Source organism: Thunnus albacares, chromosome 24 (assembly GCF_914725855.1).
Source record: "Thunnus albacares chromosome 24, fThuAlb1.1, whole genome shotgun sequence".
In the NCBI taxonomy this organism is placed as follows: Eukaryota; Metazoa; Chordata; class Actinopteri; order Scombriformes; family Scombridae; genus Thunnus; species Thunnus albacares.
The window spans coordinates 14234600-14252938 of NC_058129.1; the positions used below are offsets into that span (position 1 = coordinate 14234600).

Here is an 18339-nt window from a genome sequence, read left to right on the forward strand (position 1 = left end):
GAGGCCCTGTTTTCAGACGGAATTACAAGGCAGCGCCGAGCCCCCCCCCCTTCCCAAAAAAAAAAAAAACACATTTTCACATTATGCTCAGGTGTTTATTTGCTTTCGGCCCTCGAAGAGTAAAGTGTGTGTAATTTTTACGCTCTTCAGCCCGCGGGCATTCACAATGATAGTTTGGCTGAATTCCCTCCAGGTGCGTTTTTATATGATGAGAGACAGCGAGGCAACAAAAAATAGAGGGAGGACAAACAGAAAGAAAAAGACAAAGAAGGAGAGGTGCACCTGGCTCTCCCACCACACCTGGGGAGGAGAGCCGGATGGTGCGAGCTAATGCTTACGCGCTAAACACAGCGAGCAGCACACACTGTCCCTAAACGGCCCGCGGTTGGTTAGTCTTCACCACAGAACATTCCCTCTTCACACCCCTGCCTTCCTGTCCGCCAGTGGAATTAAACTTGTGCTTTGCATTCACACACACACACACACACACACACACACACACACACACACACTCCTAGACATTTAGAAGATGTTGCATGGAGAATGTTAACCTAAATAAATCAATATAACATGAATTTTTTGGGGACATATGTATGCAGATTAGATCGCTGCAGAGTAGCCTCTCCAAGCGTCCGCAGTGAAATTTACTTTTTGATTTCGTCCGATATCTTTATGGCACGAAAGACAAAGAGGGCGCCGTTCTTTCAGATCAAGTAAAAGAGAAGTAAAAGTAAGAAAAAGTAACAGATGTCTGGTGGAATATTTAATTTAATTCGATCCTTTGGAAGAGAGAGCAGCAGGATTTGTAGAAGATGTAGTTAAATTTCAAAAAAAACTAACAATTGTCAGAACTGTGGTGTCATTTGTTTCCTGTGGTTGTTCCGAGGTGTACATAGATTTAAATCAAAATCATATTTTAACGTTAAACCTCTTCAGCGTGTATAACATTCCCTCTGATCTTCGGTTTCCAATTTATCTCCATCTGCTAGTTCATTCTTTCCTCACTAGTCAGATTTTTTACAACACTTAGGGCGCTGATACTATAAATTTCACCTCTGAGGTCAAGTATTTTCTAAATTAAAAGTAGCCCTGGGCAGGGTGCTACATTGTTCCATCCATGTGTCATGACACAGCTGTTTAGTTTTTGATGAAACCTCCGGAAATAAAGCATGATCTCACCACTGTGCTCCAGACTACACAGATTGGCCCAAAGGGAAGGCTGCAATTAGAGGTCAAACAGAGAGTACGTGTTACCGGTCAGGACAGAAGGGGAGGGGTGGAGTGTGGGGTGTGGGGTGGGGGGGGGGGTCACGTGGGCACTGTGATGCTAAATCTCAGCTGCTGTTCCCCTATCAATGGTATCTCACTTTTAAGGTTACTTTCTTTATGATTTTAACAAATTTAAGCGACAACTAATGTGTCGGCATTCAAAAAACAACAGCTCCCATGAAATTTTCCACTGCTGCACCTTGTAACTTTTTCCCTCCCTTGCATGATATCCACCCACATTCACTTCTAATGTAGTTTTGAAACATTATACCTGTGCTGTGTCAGTTCAATGTGAAGCTGGTGATGTTTCACCTGCACAGGGCTTGTGGGAAAGGTTTTAAAAACACAGAAGTTTCTGTTTCACTTCAGCTGTCTATGTGATCCAGCATAATTAAGCTTACAGAAAACATAAGCAACAAAATAATCTCAAAAACAAGATGTCACCACTGACCAGGCTGCGTGATTGACAGGTGATCTGTGACAGATGTAGCTGAAAAGCTTAGCAGCAAATACGTCTAAAAACGTATAAGAATCCTGCAAATTATGACTCTAAAAAGTCAAATCTTGTAATAAAAACCTCTCAATTCACACATAAAAGTCCATTTTATACATTTCTGCCTTTTATAAGTAGGCACTGTACAGTAGCTTCTTCTTTACAACCACTCCTCACCCTCATCCAGCTTTACTACAGCATGCCTTATCCCTGTCTAATGTAGCTGATCCCTCCACACATTTCTCTCCTTCTCTCCCTCTCTCTCTCTCTCTCTCTCTCTCTCTCTCTATCCTTCTTCCCTGGCTTTTGTGAGAAGGAGAGGTGAGGGGATATGTGTCTTTAACTGAGCTGGAGCTCTGCTGCAGCTTACCTCTTACTGCTAAGATAGGATATGTGCTCTGCTTTGTTACTGCTAACCTGCTTGTTTGGGGTGAGATCAGTGTATTTGTGTGTTTGTGTGTGTGTGTGTGTGTGTGTATGTTTGAGCAGAGTAGGAGTACTGAGAAATCCCATTATGGAGCCAAGTTGCTGCCACGCTTTCCCCGTACACACTGTGAACCTGGTGTAATCCACTCACACACTCACCATGCATTCTTGTTTGTGTGCGCACGCTCACACAAACACACATATACCCTCTAGACTCGGCGGTGAGCTGTGTATCCCCCTGCACTGTTGTGTTACCTACCGTGAAACATGACAGCTAATGATATCGAAGGCTTTTTAAAGGTGTGTTTGTGTGTGTGAGAGAGAGAGAGAGAGAGAGACAGACAGAAAGAGAGAGAGGGAGAGAGACCTGGATTTCTTCCAGACAGACATCGATTAGCGGGGAAAAGAACATTGGCTCCGTGTGAAAGCTACAAAGTCAAAAGCTATGCTTTCCTATATGAAATTAGTTTAATCCATGCCCTCTTTATCTATACATTATGTTATGTTTCATGCAAAATTCAACCGATGAATATTTATACAATATTTACTGATATATGTAATCGTTTTTATATGTTTATGTAGGTTGAATTCTCCCAGTAAGCATAGATGTGATATATCGCAGATAAAGACGTTTTAAACTGGGCTAAATGTGATTAAGTGTCGATGTGAGTTTTTAGAGTTCCTGGGGTTCTTAGGAGAAAAAAAAAAAGTGTAGTTACAAGCTCCATATTGAAATGTACTTACTGGTGTGCCAGTCATTACAAACTCATCTTGTGCAGCCAAAAATTGTTCAAACCCACAGAGCTTTATTTGAAATTCTAGTGAAGATCCCAAAGTTTCCAAAGACACCAAATATATCAGGCTGAAATTTCTGGAAAATATGTATAAAATGCAACCCTGTAGCTTATCCGAGGAATTCTGCAACAACAAATGAGTTTTTAAGAATTGTAATACTTCATGTCTGCCTGTTTTTTTTTTTTTTTTAATCAACATATTTTGATGAACATATGCATGCAAAGTCGGGAAAACGTTCACGTTGACACGTGTTTAATTTGTTTTCCCTGCAACAGCCGCTAATAGCATCCAAAGCATAATTAATGTTTTTGTGGTTATGTTTACACACCTAGAGCGCTCGCTTAAAGTTGGGGGAAAGATTCTGGTTTGCAGAAAATAATAAAACAGTCAACAACTGAACTTAAACCACATTCTTTTTCTAACCTTAACCAAACATTTTTCAGTTTCCTAAACCTCAACAGACACTAGAGACAGGATGTGAGTCTTATTATCTGCCTACAACTTCAGTGGGGGATAAAACACAGCAGTTTATTTCTCACCGTTATGTAAAAACATGAATTCTTGAGTTTGAATATTTGAGTGTAAACATTGTATGGCTTCAATGAAGAGCAGAAACATGCTGATACAGAGTATATGTGATACTTTGTGGGATACAATGATTTTTTTCAGCTTTAAAGCTACTTTGGGGGGAAATCGTACCTTAAAAGGGTTAAATGTGGTTGAAACAATGCTTTTACTGTATGTAACCTAAAAAAAATCAGCCAAACTTACTCGGTTTTTAACCTGCTCGTCTAAAAGTTGTTTTAATTGCACATCCATAAAACCATACTTAATGGTCTGTTTCATCCTGCCTCTTTTATTTTAATAAGAATCCCTTCCAACTCAGTTTTTTTCTATTCTTTCTCTACTGTTTTATTGAAATAATGGATCATGGGAAATTTATCAGGGTTGTGTGGCTTCCCTCTCCCCCTTCTTCCGCTACAATACAGTTTTTGTATCTTTCTTGGATATTTTTTTCTGCTGTTAAACTCATTATAGGTGAACACTGAAGTGCACCCACTTCAGGGTTTTCCTCTGTTCCTCAGTCACTTCCTCGGGGCTGAGCGTAGGGGGCGCTGCACGCGCTGCATTGCACCTGTGAGACAGGCACAGAGGGGAGCCTTTTTGTCACCAGCCTGTCTCTCTGCCTTACCATTGAATGCTCACTCACTCTGTGTGTGTGTGTGTATGTGACAAGGGAAACGGTTTCACACACACATACACACACACACACACACTCTCCATCCTGTCCTCCTCGACTCTCTCCCTCTCTCTCCCCCCTGACCCCAGCACCATCTTCTCTGTCTCATCCTTTATGCATACTGACAGCGAGCCCCTCCGTTTATGGCACTGCATAACGTTCCCTCATTACCGCCCAGGACTCAGAAACCCAAACGCAGCAAGGAGAGAGGGAGGGAGAGGAGAGGAGAGGGTAGAGGAGGTGGAGGGAGGGTTGGGGATCTTTGGGGGGGGGGGGGGTGGAGGGGGGGAGTGATATAGAGAGGTGGAGGGGAGAAGTGCCAATGATGACATTCGCTTTGGCTAATATTAATCTGATTCATTTGGCACACCGGGAAGCATCACTTTAACTGTTTCTTTGCTGCTGCGCTGCTCCTTCATATGCACTGACGACTGAGTGTACGCCTGCCTCTGTGTGTGAGTGTGTGTGTGTGTGTGTGTGTATGTGTGTGTGTCAGGAAAGAGGGCACGTGTGCAACATGCAATTAAACAATAGACACTGAAATAGAGAGCAGCTGTAGACCAACAGAAGAGATACACTTATAGAGCAATTTGTTGCACATTTAGCATACACAGAAAATAGCCACACACTATATACGATGTGTACACAATTACATGGTTACACACCCATATATGCACACGTTTGTCATGCACAGATTGATGCATGAACACTCACATATAACGCACAATAGCTACGTTTTTCCACGTTGTTAATGCAAATACATAATTACACGCGCACACAAATAATAGAAACCGATGCATCAGGCACACGTAATGTTTTTTTTTTTTTTTTTTTGTGCTACACACACTGATGCATGAGATCCCTACAGTACACACACACACACCGAGAGCGTAGATATATATACACATCAGCTGGTGCAGAGTGCGCAGGCAGGGCGCAGCAGCTTGTGTTGGCTGTAAACAGCAGTGCAGGCAGTATGGAGAGCAGCGGCTGTGTGAGCGCCGGGGCCGGCCAGCCAATCAACCCCTCGATCTCCTGTCCCTGCCCTTCCATTGATCCCCATTAAAATGCTTAGCAGATGCTTGGCTTGAGAGAGACAAGCGCTTTTCTCTGCTGCTATTTTCATTTGTATGCTCCTTACCGCCGGTCCACAGTCTGGAATAGTCATTTTGCCAACTGGGATACAGGCCCACTCTAGACAGTACAGTAGCATCCATTCAGACATATGCGGTTGTGCGCTAAACTAGCAAACGTTTATGTTGAATGGATGTTGTCAGGATGGCCCGCGTCAGGTTTGAAAACCTGTCGTGGATCGTGTGTGCCAGACTGACGGTTTTGCCATCTGTGGTCGTTCAAGCAGACACACACCTGCGTTGTTTTGTCTGGGATTTCAATATCTTTCATGAATGGTGTCTTTGAATAGCTGACTGGCAATAATATCATATCGATAAGTTCTAGTTTTCTGTAGTTTTGGCCGTCATCAATATCGGTCATGATAACACTGTCGTCACTGAGTTAATTGCTGAGAGTTTGGATTATGGGGACGTCTTCTCTGATGTATTTGTTGGAGAAAACGAAGGTGAAAGTCTTTATTAATCAGGCATATTAACAGTTTAAAACAAGTTTTCATCTCATAGCTTCTTCACCAGGACAAAGACAGACCTTTTCTCCTCGCCCATCCAGTTTTAGCAACTTCTACAACACCTCAGGAAACTGAGTGCCTCCCTCCTAACATCTATCCCAGTTTGCAGACTGATTTCTTGTGTCAACTTCAGTTGTAGTCATGCACATGCAGTTTTTTTCTGCACAATGAAAGGATTATTACCAATATTTCAAGCGGGCTCACTTTTAGTTTTACTTCCAACTAAAGTGGTTTAGATAAACTGGCTACACTGTTGGCTTGTTAACAACAATTGTGTGAATATTTATTTCTTGTTGATGTAGCTTTGTTCTCAAATCTCAGCAGTTACTCTGGTGTGTACAGTTTCATCATACTCAATAGAAACAAAAGCTAAAACTATGAAAATAAGAGCCAAGTTTTAATAAACCAGACTTCTCCACCTCATGCGCACCTAGGAGGGAACTTTTTCACGAGTGCCCCTCCTGACCTCGTGGAGATTTTTGGTGAGGCAGATTGACATAATAATTCTGTATATACCACTCTGTCTTTCTCACTCTTGAACACACACACATACACACACACACACAGCTGGACTATAAACATCTCATTTCTGACATAATCATGTAAGCAGCGCGTGTCTGGAGCATGTGGGGCAAAGTAGACCAGGATCAGGACTGGCTTGTGTTGTTATGCCAGCCAGTCAAAGAAAGCATCTATTGTGTGTTTGTACCCTACTTGCATGCCTGCACATGCTGTACAGTATGGGTCTGTTTTGCGCACGTATGCACTCATGTCGTGGGTGTGTGTAGAACATTTTCTCGCACGCACGCATACGTGAGCATCTTTGTTTTCGCGTGTGTGCTCGGACGTTCGGCTTTTTTTTTTTTTTTTTTTTTTTTAATGCGAGTGTCCGTGCGCCTGCATGGTAACTGAACCCGCTGTCTTCCTGTTACTGTGTCTGTGTGTGGCACTCGCCTCTGAGTACAGGCGGCGTACACTAGCGGGCTTTGTCTGTCCGGGGGGCTGACGTACGTTCAGGCCGCGGCTGTGAAAGAGAGGCTCTGTTCTCACGGCCTGCCAATCACTCCCCGGCTTGTCGAAGGGGAGGAGAGGATGTCCAGGGCTCCTTAAACTTCTTCAGGAGAAAATGCAGATATGTGTTCTCGATCCTGACCTGTCTTGTCTGATGATAAAGCAGAAACCTCAACACCGGTTCAAACAACAGACTCGGAAATGGGGTCGGATTTGAAGGATCACAGGAAGCTAAGGGTGGTTGGGCGTCATGAAACAACCTGTATCACTGACATCATGTCAATACGATCAATCCATGCACACGGGGTCAGATATTAATTGGGCTCGGGATAGAAGTGTCTTTAAATGTTGAGTTCTGCATGAGGTTAAATCTGAGATCTGAACCTGTTCCGTACCTGCACCTTTAAGCCCTGACTGTACGGATCTAATGAAAGGAAAGGAAATGAGATAATTCTTGGTAAATTACATTTTTAGATAACCAAACCTGAACTTGCTTGAAGCTTTATGCAACAAACAACCCAAACTCACCCTTAAACTTTCTTGTGTTGGGATCAGATTCGCCAGTTACAAGATAAATCTGAGGGGTCATGAAATAATTAACAGTAAAGGGGTCACAAGCCAAAAAAAAGTTGGGAACCACTGCCCTAGACTAAACCTCTTATGGGCTACTGCTGGGGTCTCATGGTATCTCTTGGACAGGGTGAATCCCAGCCACTGACTTGTGGCTAAAAAAAAAAAGGAGATAACCAGAAGCAACAGAAATTGTAGTGCCCCACAGTGAACAGTAGAAAAGAAAAAATGCAGACGCCATACAAACCTGTCTGCATCAAAGGATAAAACACCTAGAAAAATAAATAAAACTCTTGTCTGGTTGGGGACAGAAAGAGAAGAGCACACAGTGATGTAAGAATAATCTCCAAAGTGAAATTAATTTACTTCTTAATGTACCAAAAAACAATCAATAAAATCACCTTGTAACAATAATTACTTTAAAATTCAGCCTGAAGGGGCCTATAAAACATCCTGCAATTAAATAGTTACCTTGGCAAACACACACACACACAACATGCACAAATACAGCACATATACACAAAGTAAACACCTGCACAAACATACATGCAAGCACATACTGTATAGTCACACTTTCCCGTTCTCTCTTCCCATAACTGTCACAGTGAAGAGACACACTGACAGCGCTCTATTTAGTCGACAGGACAACTCTGACAACAGCTCTCACGGCGCGCCGGGAGTCGCCGAGACGCGCGGTAGATACGATAAAGGGTGAGGAGCGCTCGGCGAGAGGAGGGGAGGTACGAGGGAGGAGACAGAAGCTGAATTTGCGATGTCATGCGGCCGATTAGGCAGCTAGCCTATCTCGCCGGCGTCAGGGGGCCCCTGACGGCAGCTACGCCGTCCCGCCAGCACATCTTATCCATCATCCTCCCTCCCTGCTCTCACACACACACACACACACACACACACACACACACACATTCTCTCCGTTCGCGTCAGGAAACATCATTCCCTTCTATGTCACCTGCTCGGACCAGGAGCATGAAAAATGGCTGTCACGCCGACGCCCAAAAATGATTGCTGAAAACGAGAGGAGAGGGAAAATAAAAGTGGAGGGAAAGCGGGCGAGGAGGAGTCGGCAGGGAAGGTGAAATTGGAGGAAACTCTCGCCAGATTAGGTGCGGGTTAAGAGAATATTGATCTGTGTGCCGAGGACTGTTGATCTCTCTTAGCAGCACAAGACAAATGGCAGCAAACAGAAAATCGAGCTCTCGCCTTCTCTCCAAGGACAGGCTTAGCCTCTCTCTCTCTCTCTCTCTCTCTCTCTCTCTCTCTCTCCCTCCCTTTCTCCTCTTCTGCCATTTTTTTTTTTCCCCACTGCAATTCCCCCCGATTTGAAGCACTCCTTCCAACAGCATCCAACTTCCCATAGCACGAGTATGAAATGTTTAAATCGACATGTATCACATTTTGCAGCCCAGACATAGATAAGCTACCAAACTAATGACAACATCTTTGCTTGTATCTTTCCCTCAGCGTCAGTGGGGAATTTTTCCTTTCCTTTCCGCCTCTAATCTCCGTCTCCTCCAGCACCAGCACACAACCTTGTTACAGAACCAAACACACACCTCACCTAAATGGTAAGAAGCAGGAGTTTGTGTCAGTGTTAGATGCCGCTGAGTGATTCTGAAGGTTGCCTTGATAATTAGTCTTTTTCTCCCATTTGGAGTGTACGAGGGGGTCCGTGGGGGCGCAGTGTTTGATTAGGGCCACAGCCTTGGCCCGGCACCCAGCCGGGGTGTTTGATGATGGGTAATGGGATGATGGATAACTCTGGGCGGGGGCTGAGGTTCATCCGCGCCGGCTCAACATCAAACAGCCGGGAGCAAAGGACTCCAGCCCTGGGGGACCCCTCCAGCACTGCTGCCTGGATAGGTATATACACTCCCAGTCGGACTGGGAGGGAGGGAGGGAGGGGTGAGGAAGGAGAGAGTAGGTGAAAGAAATCAAGAAAGGAAAGGGGTAGGGGAGCAGAGGTAGGGGGAAGAAAGAAAAGCTGAGGGATGTGGAGAAAAGTTGCAGTTTGAAATTTGAGAGGGAATTCAAGTAAACCCCAAAAGGTTTGTAGACTCGCATGTAGCACAAAATAAAGACAAAAGATCATTTTACACAACTTGGATCTTATTTATTTATTTATTTGGATCTTTAGTTTGGCCTTTATTTCTATTGGTTCTGATGACTTTGTGCTTACTATGTTCATTTCTGAGATTTTGGTCTTTTTGCGTCCGTTCAGTTTGTAACTGAAGGTCTGGAATTGGACTGGATCCAAATGAAAATGTTCAGTGTAACAAGGTCCGGATAGAGTCCTGTTTTACTGCCATGGATCTCAGTATGTCTTCTACATGAGTGGATCCAAGCAGACTTGCTATTGGTGTTGATTACACGGTGTGTCTTAATGACTGCAGGAAGAAAAATGGGTTTGGGTCTGTTCAGGTCATCCGCATTTTGGATCAGGTCTAATTATCCTTGGGTCTATTTCAGACTGGTTCAGACGATCCTCTGATCACTTTATGTCAGTTTCAGAGAAGTTTCCCACATGTCTGTTTTGGTTCAGGTCCAGAATTGAGCATCCATGAAGACCTCAACCTATAGAAAGGCATGTTTTAGCCTCTACGTGTTTCTGTCATTTAAAGTACAGTAACAGTTGCTTCTAAACTATTAAAAATGACACTTTTTTGCACCATTTTAAAAGATTTGTAGCTCTTCTTACAACTATCAAGCTTTCTCTCTCTCTACCTCTGCCCAATTGCTCTCTCACTCTCTTTCTCACTTGCCATCACCATCACTCTCTTCCTCACTCCTCCAGCCTCTTCCTCTCTGCATCCATCACTGTTGTCTCTCTCAATCTTTCACCTTTCAACCCACTTCCTCTCCTGCCCTTCGTCCGTCTGTCTTTTTCTCTTCCAGGACTATCTTCTAGGAGATAGTCGATGCACTCGTGTTTGTTTCTTTTGATTTTTCCTTTGTTGCCATTTTGAATTTTTATCATGTCTACATATGCGGCTCCTTCCCTCTCACCAGCTTGGATTTTGGCCTATCCCCGTTCTTCCCTCCCTTCTCCCTCCTTCCCCTTTCATCTCTCTCCGGGTCTGAGGTAGGAGGGAAGTTTAATGTTGCACCTTTTGCTTGGCTGCACCTCATTACAAGGCCTCAGTCTTCCACCTGTCTGCTTGTCTATCTCTCTGTGCAGCCCTGTGTGTTACAGGGTTAACACGGACAGGGTGCACTGGGTTGGGACATGTGGTTGAAGGGTTAAACTGTGTATCAGCCTGTTTAAGGGGTTCAGAGGGAAGCTTCATGCAAATGAAACTAATGTTGCAACACACACAACTTCATCAACCACTTAATTTGAGCAAAAGCCATAAAAACATCTCCATATAGAGTAGTGTAACAGCAATTGCAACTTGAATATTTGCAGATATTTTGGTGATCTGACTGTATTATACTTCATCAAAGCAAAACAAACAAACAAACAGAAAAAAAATCAATACTGGCAAGGATGTGCTGCAGCTAATACAGTAGCCCACGTAATAAGATGCACCAGGCAGAATGCTCCTCAATTAGAGGAGCAAAACTCTGGAGAATATTTACAGTAATCAATGTACAATTCTCAATTCAACATTTTTTAATTAATTCTCTTCAGCAATTAACTCCCCCGATGGAAAAAAAACACCCACAAAAAAGACCTTTCTTTGTGACATTAAACTTACTGCAGAGGCAGGCTGTCTCATTACCCTTCTTGGCTGAAACAAACGAGTGTGTGTTTTGGGAGTGGTGAAAACACACACACTAACACACACACACACACACACACACACAAACACTTGTGGCTAAAAAACAACTAGTCTCTAGGTGTATATTTTCTTACCATAGATGGATTTCTAAGATAAAATGGGTCAAGCTCACTATTTAGTTTTCGACTGCAGGGATCGTGTCGCCTACCTCTCCTCCCACCATCCATATGGGCTCATGCATATGCATGCTCTCTGGACAGGTACGCCAAAAATGGGATTTTTTTTTTTTTTTTTTTTTTTTTTTTTTTTGTTATCCTAGATTCACGGTTTTATTGCGAAGACTGGCTGCTGCGACAAGCTGTCTTTTGACTCCTTTAAAGGGGTCATGTGGAAATGAATTCCACAGAGGCAGAGAGAGACGTGGCGTTCTGCAGGAAATGCACACTATTCGGTAGACGGCGGAACAAATGGGATAGTTCATATCAGAGGAAAACAATAATCCAGGGCCAGATTTGTCGTCGCCTGTAAATGATTGTGGCAATTACGTACACATTGTGAGGCAAGCAAACAGAATTACAGTGAGATTTTCTCTGTGATTGGGGTGTCACCCCCCCCATTATTGTTGTGCCTCCTGATTGATCCTCTCCCTCTCTCTCTCAATCACTCTCCTCTCGCTTTCACCGCCTGTCTTGTTCCATCTTTTCCTTTGTCTCATCTTGCTCTCACTCTCTACTTCCACCTCTCTTTTTTCTCTCTGGCTCGTTCTCCAGGCTAATGAATCTAAAGCTGAGGGGAATAGTCTGGCCCGGTGAGACCTCCAGCCTGTTCGGGGCCTTATTTCCTGCTCCACAATGTCTTCACACCCTGGTCAGCCAGGGGAATACAGCTGTCCATCACTCTTCCCCAGGTCCCTACTAACACTTTACTACCTTTAAATTAGCCACTGTCACTGCCAACCATGCCTTGGCGTCACGCGACTCCAGATGTTGCAGGCGGCTTTTTTCCAAGGCTGCCGCTGTAAATCTTTCCTTTCCAGAGTGGGAAGGCAGGCGAGAATGGCCTGGAGGACGACCACAGCTCACCTCTTCCCATCTGTTGGCTCAGGCGGCATTTGCACACACACTCATATTTCATATTGTATGCTTGTGCACCTCAGGAGGAGCGTGGCAGTTACACAGTGACGGATTTGGGGTTTCAACCATGCAGAAGATGTATGTTCTATTGATAAAAGTAGTTATCCAGCAGTGACATGTCATGGGGTTGGTCTTGTATTACAACGATTGTGATTTCATGTTGGGAAAAGGTTACCTGCTTTCTTTAGTAGGAAATATTGACGCAAACCAGACTGGTGGATTAAAAAAAGTTTTATTCAAGTTTAAACAGCAGAATTGGCACCAACCTCTGCACCAATCATATCTGTCAGTAATGCGGTTCCCAAGTTCCCCTTGTAATTACATTTTGCTCCAAGATCAATTTTTTCTCTTAAATTATGAACTGACAAAGATTGTTGATCTTCTTGGAACATAATAGATATGCTCATGGATGCTATTTGGGTAAAATGAAATCAATTTGCAATGGTCATGCTTGATCTGGATGTAAGATATAGGCTTGGAAGTGGGGATGCACTTACCAGAAATACGAGATCGGTTGGTTTTTTCCCCCAAACTCTTAAGATGATCAATGGCAAGTCTTCATGACCAGGGAACATTTGCAGTTGAAGTCTTTGAGTTGTGTGTATAATTAACATCCTCTCTGGAAAAATGATATCATTGGTCATTTGTTTGAACAACATACAGATTGACAATTTATATCCAGAAGCACTGAGGCCACCTTTTTCTTTTCCTTTGACATCCAAGAACTCTACTGGAGGGATGAAACTCCATTCTTCCTCATTTGGTGTTTTGATGGTGGTGTTTTGATGGTGGTGGTGATGGAGAGCTTGTCCATCAGGTAGGCATTCAACTGGGTTGAGATCTGATGATCATGAAGGCCATAGTTTATGAATAAGATCCTTTTCATACTCATCAAACCACTGTGTACGGAATCATCTGCATTTGCTTCACCACTCACTTATACAGCTTTTTCCTTAATATATCACTCATCCGTATGTTGTGATTTATGTATAATTTGTTGTATAATTGTGTGGGTGGACGTAGTCTGACGTTGCACAAATGATGGAGTTGTTCGAACAAAGTGTTTGGCATTGGTTCGACCAACAATCAAAGCTGGTTTCTTTTAACAATGACTATGTTCTTTCCCTAACCATAAACTCAAGTGGTTTTAGTTGGCTAAACTTACCCATAATTTAGTAAAGGTTTGGGTCAATGTGGAAAGAAAAGAGTTAACTTGTTGGTAAAATATGAGTACTTAGAAGTTTACCTTTTGTAACATGTTGTCACGTCTGTGCTGATTTATCTTAGCAGCTTTTTCTCAAGTCTGCTGTACTTATTATCTTTTTTGCCTTATTTTGTGTCTTCCAAAGTAAGTTAAATATATATATATATATAGAAATCTTCATCTCATGTATGGCGTGGATAACTCTGAATTTTGACCTGAGTGTTCTTCGGACAAGAATCCACCTACTTGTGTTCTTGGTTGGAGGCCAGTTCATAGGTTATCCTACGCCTCAACACTATATTAGGAGCTGCTGCTTGAACAGTTGCATTGGGAGGTTTTTGGCAGTGTTACTGCACAGAACTTACTGTACCTCCTCCACAATGGATAGCTGTGAGGGTCAAAATACAACCACATGTTCCAGCCATGCCGTTGGGACTGGTTTTCCAAATAGATCAGCTGGGCACTGCCCCCTTGTTGCTGCAACGCTCTTTTATTTTATAGAGATAAAGCCATTTAAGCCACACTTGAGTATAACACCAAGCACCCAAAATAAGTGAATACCCAGAAGTTTGTGATTACTGCTGGCATCATAGTGTTTCTTCCCGTTTTGTTCTCAAATACCCCTAAATTTAACCCCTAACCTTAACAATCGTCCAATTTCTTAATAGAAGATACATTTTTAAACCTACAATTTGTCCAAAGAGGCTTGTATGGGTAAAATGAAGAGACCATGAACTACTGGACCAGATGAACTCATCTCCTCTCCTTCTACCTTCATCCTCACTGTTGTCATTCTCCTCCCTTGTCATGTCTGTATTTCGCCTCTCTATCCTCTTAAGCGCCTTCCCTCCCTCCCTCTCTCCCTCCTTTCCCCGAGTCCATTCATCCAATTAACAATAGCCCTTCAGTTTTGTGTAATTTTGAACAGAACACAGCGGTTGTGGATGTTATTAGAAGCAGAATCTATCAGTCCGGGGACAGTAAGGAGACATCCCTAATGCCCCATCACGTAGCTCAGCTCCTGTATTTACAGCCAGGGGCTCCTACTGCACGGCTGGCATCACCCAGCCATCAAATAATAAAATAAATCAAAACATAAGAGTTTTGTCTATTTGCAATTTCCTTTCGGGTCTCCGAATATGAAACCAGATGTTTCCGGCATCCTAAAGATGCTTTTCATCTGGCCTTCTTTTCCTTTCTTTTCCGCCCTGTCTGTGTCTTTCTCTGTCTCTTGCTCTCGTTCTTCTGTACCCCCTCTGCCTCCCCTCTGCTTTCAAAATTAATGTAAGCCCAGAAAAAAAAAAAAGAAGGGGGGCTTATAAAAAGTGAAATGTCCTCTTTGCCCAACGAAGTAGTCTGTTTTGCATTGATAGAGAGGCACAGGCAGCCCCTGGCCATCTGAGGCTGAGCCTGTTTTTCCTCTGCGATATCCTGCCGCCACATCTCTGCCTCTTGAGTGCGCCTCCAAGTAAAGCGGGTGGGTCAAAGCAATAGCGTTCAGTCCTCCTCCTCCCCCCCCCCCACCCCTCCCCCCCCCTCCTCCTCCTCCACCCTCCCTTCCCCCTTTCTCCAATCCTCTAATTGGAGGTGCTCAGGTTAAAGAATGTCCTGGTTATCGCAAAGCCAGCAGAGAAACACAATTCAGCACTATAATTCCGCTGATGAGTGACTTGCATTTTCAAATATTTAGCGTCTGTGTTTACATAAGGTGTGTCATTATCTCATTCATGCACATTCAAACGTTGACATGAGTTTATACAGGAGAATTAATTCCAAGTCAAACCGAATGGGATTTTTAATAGATTCTGGATATATGTATGGGAATTCATAACCGACTCTAAAGCGCAGACATTGATACTGTGTTTGTGCAATTCTCTGGGTGCAGTAAGTGTGGTCCCAGTCATCTCCCTTGTATGAAGAGGTTGTCTGTTTTATGCCTCTGGCCTCTGTTCATTTTGACAAACCGTGCGTGCTTTCTGCCAGTCACTTCCAGGCAACCACAGCTACAATAAACACCAGCCATTTTGGGTTTTTTTTTTTTGTTTTTTTTCCCCCAGCTCGAGGCCCAGGTTTGATCCCGAGCAGAACCCCAGCCAGCTCACTTCCTCCTGGGGCTTGAAAGCGGGGCCAAGCCCAAACAAACAGGAACTCCAACATATACGGCAGCTCCCCGTGAGCCCTGCACCTGCATAGTGTTACGCTGGATTTAACGGCTCCAGGTTTAGCCGGCGAGGGTTTATGTTTGCGAGCTTGGTACTGCTGAAATTTGCCGACAAGCAGTAAAGGCACCACTGCCAAGGAGTGCCCCAACTGAGATGATTTGTAGACTATCTATGCAGAGATTTAGTGTTTGGATTCCCCTTAAAATAAAAATTCTAGCAGCTTTCCCCATAAGAACATTAGGATCTTCAATAAAAGGAACTCAGCATACTCTTATTATGTTTGGACACAGTTTCTCGAATGCCTCCACTGGCAGAGGGTGACAACTTGAATCTTTGATTAATACAGTCCTTAATGCCTCATTTGTCGTACGAATAGGTCTTAAAGGTTTTGACGTTCCCACTCAGCTACTGCAGGCAACAAGAATATCCCTTATGTTTAGAGAAATTAAAAGAAATTCCTCCTCTTCAGGCTGCACAAAAATGTAAGCGCTGACGACTAACAGCATTTTACGCCTACTGTTAAATACACAAGTCCAATTATGGTTGTCCTCGTTAACGTGACAGGATGTCAAACAAGCACTTCCTGTTAACGGCCTCTTATCTTAATTGGTCTAGTCTCAGAGGAGGGTCCGCCTCTGCGCTGACTATGGTCACAGAGTCTGCTTCTCGTCTGGCTCAACCCAACACAGACTCATTTTGTTGTCATCGCCGTCTGTGCGAAGACGAAACCACTTCTAAATGTTTTGGAGATGTCTAACTTTATCCTGATGGCCAGGCCGTACAAACGTCAGAAGGTATCTGGACGGAGTTTTGTTATTTTAAATGGATGCTAAGACACTTGTCGGCTCAACAATTGCTCATTAAAAAAAGGTACAAATACAGATAAGTTTTTCCAAGGTGGTTACACCCTTCTCAGTCCCTTGCTTGCTGTCGATCAGACATCCAAGCATCGCCTCCTCTTTGGGGTTCTTGACTACGACCGAGAGCAGCACTCTTAATAAAGCCCAAATGCAATCTCCCTCTAACCCCAATGAGATGGCGGGGCTCCTCAGCTCTTCCATAATGCACTATTCATGCTTTTTATTAATCTCTTTTTCCTGCAGCCATTTTTCAAATCACTCCTTTTGTTTACTCATGAATATTTTTCTGCCTTGTTGAGAGAGAGAGAGAGAAAGAGAAAGAAAGAGAGCAACAGAAGGGGAAACAGAGGCAAAAAGAGAAAGACCATCAGCAAGGCGTAGGAATGGCCTGGTGGCGCTTCATCCGTGGGTAATTTGTGGCAGGGAAGCCTTGTATTTCATCATGGGATAATCTAACCTTAGAGGTGTTTTACAGACTGCCTCCGAGCCCAAAATAGGTCACTTAAGCAGGCTTAGCAGGCGAGGCCAGCCTGATACGAGGGCCCTGCACCCCAGGGACACCTAGCCACGGTAATTGGTGGTTATGGCCCGGGGTTTTTTTTTAGCCGATGAACAAAGTTGGCCATCTTATGTCACATTTAGGACAACAGCGTGCTCAAGCCTACACCAGCAATGGCACGGGCTCATTAACAAGCTCCTAATTACAGATAGATTGAGTGAGCGGACAACTATATGGAAGTCATGTGGAAAAGGACGGGTTTGTCTTTTCTTATTAGTTCAGTGTTGTTCGTTTCATCAGTTTTTGGCAGATTTGCAGCACCCCACTCTGTGTGTTTGATACAAAAGGGGTAGTGATCATAATAGGCCGTCTATAAAAAGTACCCAGCATTAGGCTAATCTGTCACCCATTTCCATTTTTTCTCTCTCTCTCTCTTTTTTTTTTTTTTTTTTTTTTTTTCAGATCCAACGTGAGAGGGAAAGAGTGAGGTTGTGTGTGCAGGGGAGGAGGGGAGAAAAGGCATAATGAAAAGGGCCTAAATGACAGTGGGTTGACAGTGGGATTGGCTGGTAAATGACTGCGGAGTGGCTCGCCTGCGGAGAGGGGATGGAGGAGGCTCCCAGTAGGCCTGATTAATTCCACTCTCGGCGGCTGCCAGGGGAGAGCCGGGGTTAGCGGCTGATCGAAGAGGAGCCTATTACCAGTCCGCCGCTGAAACTGATATAATCAGCTACACAGCGACCTGGCCTTCCCCGAGACAAACTTTTCCAGGGCTCTCTCCCCATTCGTTCCACACGGGGACTTAAATACAACGGTGGAGAGAGAGAGAGAGAGAGAGAGAGAGAAGGGGTAGAGGGGTTTTAGATGAGGGAGGCACCGGGTTTGGAAGAGGGGTACAAAGGATTTTCTTTTTGAGAGATGGTTAGGGGAGCTTTGAAAGAAATCCTCTCTGCTGTTCTGACTCCACTCTCCCTCACTTCCACTGTACCCCTGTATCTCTTTATCCCTATCTCTCTCCCTTCTTCCTTCCCTCTCTGGCTGATTTCCTGCAGCTTTGATAGCGACAGACCCTCCCGTGTGGCAGCAGCTTTAAGTCTGGTCAGATATGAATATGTCACAGCTCTTAATCCCAGACGCTTCGCTCGCATCTTCACAAACCGCACCAAGTACGGTTCGTTTTATCTGATACGGGCTCTACAATACGCAGCGTCCCCCCTCCCTCCCCCCTCCTTCCTCTCCTCCCCCACCCGTGGTACTCCTGAACTCTGCCTCTTCTATTTTTGTGGGATTGACCCAGA

The 18339-nt window shown here is 44.0% G+C and overlaps 1 protein-coding gene across 15 annotated transcripts in view; it reads left to right on the plus strand.

The window, feature by feature from the left end:
- Positions 1–18339, plus strand: part of pou3f3b (POU class 3 homeobox 3b) — a 185543-nt gene that overhangs the window by 41195 nt on the left and 126009 nt on the right. The window contains exon 7 of one of the 15 annotated variants that reach the window (XR_006401001.1): positions 15578–15971. The exons of 13 other annotated variants lie outside the window; for them this stretch is intronic. The gene's annotated coding sequence lies outside the window, so the exon portion shown is untranslated. Of the gene's footprint in view, positions 1–11953; positions 12118–15577; positions 15972–18339 lie in introns of those variants that run through there. One more of the 15 variants, XR_006400998.1, reaches the window with a different exon arrangement.